We start from the raw sequence: 6,986 nt of genomic DNA, 5'->3' as shown, positions 1-6,986 counted from the left end.
TTTACGTATGGTGATAAATAAGAAGACACGATTAAGACCTGAGTTCGGACCCAAAAGACCGATTAGTATATGGATCCGGGTATAATTTATGAAATTTTATACCAGACCCGGGCCTGACTCGAGTTCCGATAAAGACCCGCAAATTTTCAATGTCAAAATGATAAAAAATAGTGTTTTACTGGGTATGATCCAGTTCTGGTTTAAGTAGTTATTGGGTTCGGGTATGGTTTCTCTTATAGTGAATCCGATAAAACTCACAGGTCCTGACCCTATACTATACCCGAAAATTGGGTCTAAATCTGATTCTACCTGGGTCCGAACCAAACCCGACCGATTGACACCCTTTAGTTTCATTGAAACGTTACAAACACGAGTGGAGGAATTGGTTCCAAACAGGCGTGGAACAGCTTGAAGGAAGAGATAAAAAGAGAATAGCGATGAAAACGTGTTCCCAAACAGCGAAGTTGCCGAGTTTCACATATTAGGAATGAAAGAAAAGCAGAAACAGGGAGGCGAGGTCCGGTACTCCTTGAAACAACGAAGGGTTTTAAAACTTCAAAAGCATTGACAGTGGTGGTCATCCCACAGGAACAACACACTAATAACACGCACGCAACACCTGAAAATCAAAACCCCCAAAAAATAAAAAAAAGGAATTGATTATCACCATCTCCTCACCCTTGTTTCAACGCGAACGCCAATTCCCAGACCCCCACCGACCACGACCAAGCCCAAGCGGAACAGAGCAACCTCACCACACACGCACAGCAGCAGCAGGAAGGGTGGACTTCCCATCATCCTACATTGGTTGCGGAGATTCCTCCCTCTTCGTTACCCACCCTTCCCTCTTCCACAGAGAGAGAGAGAAGCAGAAGCAGAAGCAGCGAAGGGCAGACTCCGATCCCCCAGTGGCGTAGCTAGGATTCATGTGAAGGGGGGGGGGCAAATAGGGGTGTAGCAAAGGGAAAAAAAACTGGTGTGATAGCCGGGGGTTCGGGGGCAGCGCCCCCGATTTTTTTTTAGATAAAATAGAAAATGGCTACAATTATTAATAAAAAACTATTTCACATGGACAAATCAAACTATTTGCTGCAGTCAGGGCTGGGCTACGACCGGACTGGGCTAGAAAAAATGGATAAAAATCTATTTCGTATGGAATCAGGGCTGGGTTAGGATTGGGCTTTAAAAAAAAAAAATAACTATTTCAGGAGGCAACCCCCCCCCTCTCCGCCTTTGCGATCCCCAATTGGTTGGTTGTTGCCTTTTCCTCAGTACCCCCATTTCCAAATCCTTCTCTCTTTCAAATTGAGAAAAAGAGACAAACTATAACCATCAACATTGCTAAAAACAGGCTCAACCTGCCACAAATACAAAAAAGGCCCAAGCCAAGCCTAGAAGCCTTAAAAAGAAAGCAAGATACAAATACAGATGATCGATGAGCGTCACCCTAGTTTAGGAGGTGTCGATGAGTGTTGATTGCGCTGAAGCTCAGGAAGGCTGATGCATAGAATGGCGTAGATGTATGCTAATATCAGGTTCACTAGTTTATTGAAAACCGCTGGAATATGCCAAAAAATGGCGTTGTTGCGGTCATCCAAACGGCCCACCAGGACAAGAGAAGCCAAGTTCGCCAAATAATCTGTTATTTGTTGCGCTGACGTACTAGTTGAGGACCCCACAAAAAGTTGTTGGCGAACGATTCCTGACGTATGCTGACCACACGCTTATTCCAGGTGACCTTAAAGATGTTTTGAAATACAGTGCACTCCCAAAAAAGGTGAAATGCAATTTCTTTGGCCACCTCGCACAACACACATTTACTCGGAAGCTGGAATCTGATGGTTTGATCGTGAAGGATAAGTCATATGAGGAAACGAGATCTAGGAGTCAATTCCTTGCCCCAAATAAGGCAAGGAACTCTACTTAGAAAGCATTCCCTTTGTTTCCCTTATACCTGACTTTGACATCAATGTCTAGTTTGTTTGGGTCCTAATTCTGCCCTTGCTCTTATTGAACAGAGATGCCACAGAGCACAGAAGCATGTTATATTCTGGCAGAAAGATTAACCAGCAAACCTAGTGAGGGGCTTGTCATAGGCAAAATATACCTTTGCATGTTTGCTTCCTAGTAGTCAACCATTCACACCTATTTGAATTGGAAACATTGTGCTGCAATCTTTTCCATAAAGCTTTTGTTCAATCTTTTCAGGGCATATTTAGTTCCTTGGTCATAACTAGTTTTGGAAATGTGATTCTACTAGTCAGTGAAGTGTGATGGATTCTTTGCTGGTGCTATCCATTGATGACTTTGATCTAGAGAACATACCCTTTAATGCTTCTCGATTGATTTGTGCATTTTAGTGAATTGCTGAAAGTTGACATCTGCAACGAAATACTGGCCCAGTTTGCACCATTTATTTCTTTCCTGCTTTCAGGATCTTTGCTATTTTTCTCCTGGATAAAGTTGGTCTTCTCTCATCCAATGTGACCTTACAATGGCGGTAAATTGCAATTTCTTTGGCTCTGGTCTAATTAGTCTTACAGAATCCAAACTTTCGTAGTATGTCTTAAATGATCTGATTTTGTGGAGCTGGTTACAAGCAGGATGTGTACTTCTGTTGATTCCATGTTTCATTTTCTTGGTTACTTCCCTAGGAAACTTCGTGCAATTTATTCCTATTCTACTTATGTTTGCTCTCTCGCTCTTCAACCCTGATTAAGTGGCACTTGTGTTTTATAGTATTGGAGATTCTTGAAGCCCAAGTATATCGGAGGCCCAAAGACGAGATCCTGTTATTTAACTGACTTTAGAAACCTGACAAAAGACATCGAGGACTCCAGCTCCTTATTGTTACATTATAAACTTAATTTTCTTGTGCAGACCACTGCCTTGAAACAGCTTATACAAGCACTTTGAGGTTGCTAAGCTATGTCACAGGGATTCGGCTAGCAGGGTGCCGCACCCGCGTCGACGCGGGTTCGGGTGCGGGTGCAGCACTGGGTGCGGTCAACCCGACCCTGGGTGCGTTGACCGCACCCAGGGTCATTTTGGTCCATTCTTGGCGGAAGCGGGTGGCAAGCTGAGCACACCGAGGATGATGTCGACGCAGAGGTTCCCGATGTCAATGTTCTTCGCCTCGATGTCGCTAGCTTCGCGAGCTCCCGTCGATTGCTGGCGATCGGAGTCGATCCTCTTCGGGGTGGCGGAGCCGAGATCTTCGCAGTTTCTGATCGTGGAAAGCCCATGCTTGATGCATGGGAAACCGGGGGATTTCGGGAAATCGGTCCTGAAAAAAATCAGGAAAAACGCGAAATCGGGAAGATGGGTAGAAGCAGAGATGATTGTCGACCGGAATGGGGCTCTCCGCGATCGAAAATCTTAGGGTTTGGGGATGCATCGATGAGAGAGAGAGAGAGGGGGGGGGAATTGCGGGAAGACGGGAGCGGATATTTCGTTCTTTATTTATTCCAGTTTTATTTTTTTTTTCAGTAAATTTATCAGGTTTTTTCTAAAGTAAATTCAATAAACCCAAAACTTATCTAACATTTACAAAAGCAGCTTAAACTTTAATTATTTGCATTTAACTGCGATTGAGTAGATCGTTGATTTGCCAAATCGGTGTTATGAGATCATCACCCGTTCCTTCTCTTCATCTAGGGCTGTCAACGGGTCTAGTACACGACCCATTAGGGTATATCTGACCCCCCGCCCCCCAAATAACAAATCACAGGCTCGAGTTCAGGTTCGGGTTACAAAAGTGGAATTCCAGATTCAGACCTGCATAATTTCAGATTTTTTATTATAAATAATGCATTTTATACTTGGATCGCGTCAGGTACATGACAAAAATCATGACCCAAATCCCGCCTGCATATTACTCCCCTTAACAGCCCTAATCACCACCATTTATTGTGCAAAGGACCCAAGCTGATAGCCCACATAACGTCACTATTATCAGCAACCAGTGTTCATAAACAACCCAGCTTGGGGTGTTCAAACTCGGCTTATAACTCCAGCAATCCGATCAAGATTGAGCTCATGACAAGCATGAGTTGAATGAACCACACTCAGCTGGCTCAATTGCAAACTGCTTTTTTTTTCAAAATTGGATGCAATAGGATAACCCCCGGACCCCCCCCCCTTATATATATATATTACATTTTTGCCCCTGCCGCACCCCCGCACCCGGGTTTTTTGGAAGTGCCGAATCCCCGCACCCGCACCCATGTGACATAGTTGCTAAGTTTTACAATTCTCCTTGTATTGTTTTTTATGCATTTCAGGTCGCTATTCCAATTGTTCCCACCATTAGGGTTCTGATCACCTTTACAAAGTTTGAGGAGCTTCAGCCATTGGAGGAGTTCTCCACTCCTCCCTCCAGTCCTGCTCATTTTCAAGATTCCAAGGATTCCCAGTCTTCATCTTCATGGATCTCATGGATGAGAGGAAGTCGGGGGCAGCCAAATAGCTGTTCTGTGTCCACAGACTGCCAATTGAGAGATGATGTTGATCCATTTCTTATACCGGCTGACTATACTTGGGTAGATGCCAACGAGAAAAAGCGACGGATGAAAGCAAAGAAGGCCAAGAACAAGAAGGGGAATCAGGTATCTAGGAATTCCGAGATGCAACATGCCAGTGACCTTTAAGATTAATCCCCTGACCGTTGGATGACAAAAAATTGACATTTTGTTTGGCTTTAATTTTCATGGGAAATTTATGGTCAGAAAGGGGCGAGAGAATCGGTTCCTTGGTGGTGGTGGAAGATCTCAGTAAGGCTTTTGATTGAGCTTAACTTAGGAGGTGATTATTTATACCCACCTTTGTATGGATGTGATATCAGTGAGTTTTTCACAATCACGTTTCATGATTTTATGTTCTGCTTTTTTGTTGTGCATGCTCTCAAATCCATTATTTAATTGATGCCAAAACGCCATGAGGGTGCAGGACCCCAGCCTTATACATCTGATGTGTGGATGTTGTATGCAACAAAAAGGTGACTGCAGTCTGATGGTAAAAAACAGCAGCTTATGTTAAACACTGCCCATCCAAGGAGATTAGATTGACAAGCTGTTTTTGTCATCAACTGATTCATGAGGCATGCTGGAGCACATCAGCTAGTTGATTATTTCATCTGTATTTCTAATGTACAACCTCTATTCATAATGTTTTCTTCAATGCATTAAATTTTGCAATTAAAGTTGATCTTTCATCCCCCTTGGCGCAGCTTGGTTGTTTTGAAAGCTGTTACCTTAGGAGAATGTCAAACAAAAAATTCTTTTTGGCTCATGACAGCAAAACTCTTTTAACAAATCAAGTTGAAAATTGGCTGGACTAAATCTGGAGAATATTCTTCTCATTTACATTGAACTTCATAATTGTGCTTATTTTTTGTTTCTTTACCGGAGAAGTAGCTGTTAGTTTTCCACTGCATTCGTAATTTCAGTATTAGTATGCAAGATTAGTTTAATAAAAACTTCTTTAGATGTGTTGGCGTAGGCCTAGACTTTCTTAGTCCATGTTTGGCATCATGGGAAACCACAAAGTAGCGGGGACAATTAATGTAAGAAGGATGAAACAAAAAACAACAAAATCCAACGTCTTTACATATAAATATGCATCTGATTAGGGTGAAAACCCAAATTGGTATTCAATATGGGCTTTCTACATCCAAGTCTGAATCCAACCCTGTATTCACCAAACCTACATGCAATCTGAATCCAACCCGTTTACGTAAGCCACAGCATCAATTTATTTTCAAGCATTTTTCACAAGCTCACACGGAGGAGATCATAACTAAGATGAACAATCGATGAGAAGCTCGTAACAACTCCCCTTTGCCATGTTGATGCAGAGATCAAAACAACTGAATTTTGATTTTTGAGGCAATTAAAGCATCTGATGGAATCCTCAACTTGTGCAAATAAAGGTTAGGAGTGACAAGCAAAAAAATTCTGGAGAGGTCATCACCAATGTGACTTCCTTCCACTGAAAAAACTTGACAGAATATGCTGTATGAGATTTCAAAAGAATGCAACGTCTGGACTGGACAATTAAGTTCAGTTTTGGGCGAGACAACCACGAGGAATCACAAAAAATGTCAACATACTAGCATGGTTTTCTTCTTACACCATACAATATAGCCTGTTATCACGGTGGAGTCACCATCACGTTTACATCAATTAGCGAAAAAAAAAAGAACACCTTTGAATCTCAAAAAGACTAGGTCACTCTTGTTTTTTTCCTTTCTCTCGAGGTCACTTTTCCTTTTTCTGAAAAGGCCTTCCAACTGCACAAGGAGCAACAGAACGGCTGACTGCCATGACCAAGCTACAACAGACTCCCATCAGAGGTGCCTCGGTTGCCGTTCATCCAAGTGATAAACGGCAACCAACCGATAGCTTGTTATTTAGACAGGTCCCAACTTTTTTTAGAGCCATTCATGTTTTAGACGAGTGGCATCTACAGTGCAACTGAAAATCAAGCAAACGTGATGGTGTTCTGACAGACGTTCATCACATGGATGAACAGCACCCAAACCGTCAGAGGTGCCCCTGACGTGACCTGACCTCACATTATATATCAAGATGGAGATCTCTTACATTCGTTTGGACCAGCGGTAAAAACAGAGCATGTTTAATTCACTTCACGAATATACAAGTTCTCCATTCAAACCGAAAAAATAACTACATTTTTTAAAAAGTGCCACCAATTTTAAAAGAGATTTGGCAAAACTGCATCGATTGAATGCTGCTAACGTTTAATATAGAACGTTTAATACACACTCGGGGTCGATCTAACAATAAACCCTTTTTCACTAAGGCGTGCAGCATCAACGTTCGTCTCAGATATCACCAGTAATCTGGTGTTCATACGGAGGAAGGTCGAATTAACAGCAACCTCAGTCAATACAACGTCATCTCTCTCTCTCTCTCTCTCTCTCTCTCTCTCTCTCTCTCTCTCTAAAGAAGAAATCAATCAAAAAG

At 42.4% G+C, this 6,986-nt stretch overlaps 1 long non-coding RNA gene across 1 annotated transcript; it reads left to right on the top strand.

Moving 5' to 3' along the window:
* Positions 1 to 4,282: 4,282 nt before the first annotated feature.
* On the top strand, positions 4,283 to 5,195 carry LOC149819493 (uncharacterized). The gene is made up of 2 exons (XR_016427123.1): positions 4,283 to 4,842; positions 4,948 to 5,195. It is a non-coding gene; the product is annotated as an uncharacterized LOC149819493 (long non-coding RNA).
* Positions 5,196 to 6,986: the final 1,791 nt, after the last annotated feature.

The sequence above is a fragment of the Nuphar pumila genome, chromosome 13, assembly GCF_984573655.1.
Source record: "Nuphar pumila chromosome 13, dmNupPumi1.hap1.1, whole genome shotgun sequence".
NCBI lineage: Eukaryota > Viridiplantae > Streptophyta > Magnoliopsida > Nymphaeales > Nymphaeaceae > Nuphar > Nuphar pumila.
The sequence above is the reverse complement of the archived record's forward strand: the minus strand, read 5'-3'. Positions and strand labels throughout refer to the sequence as shown.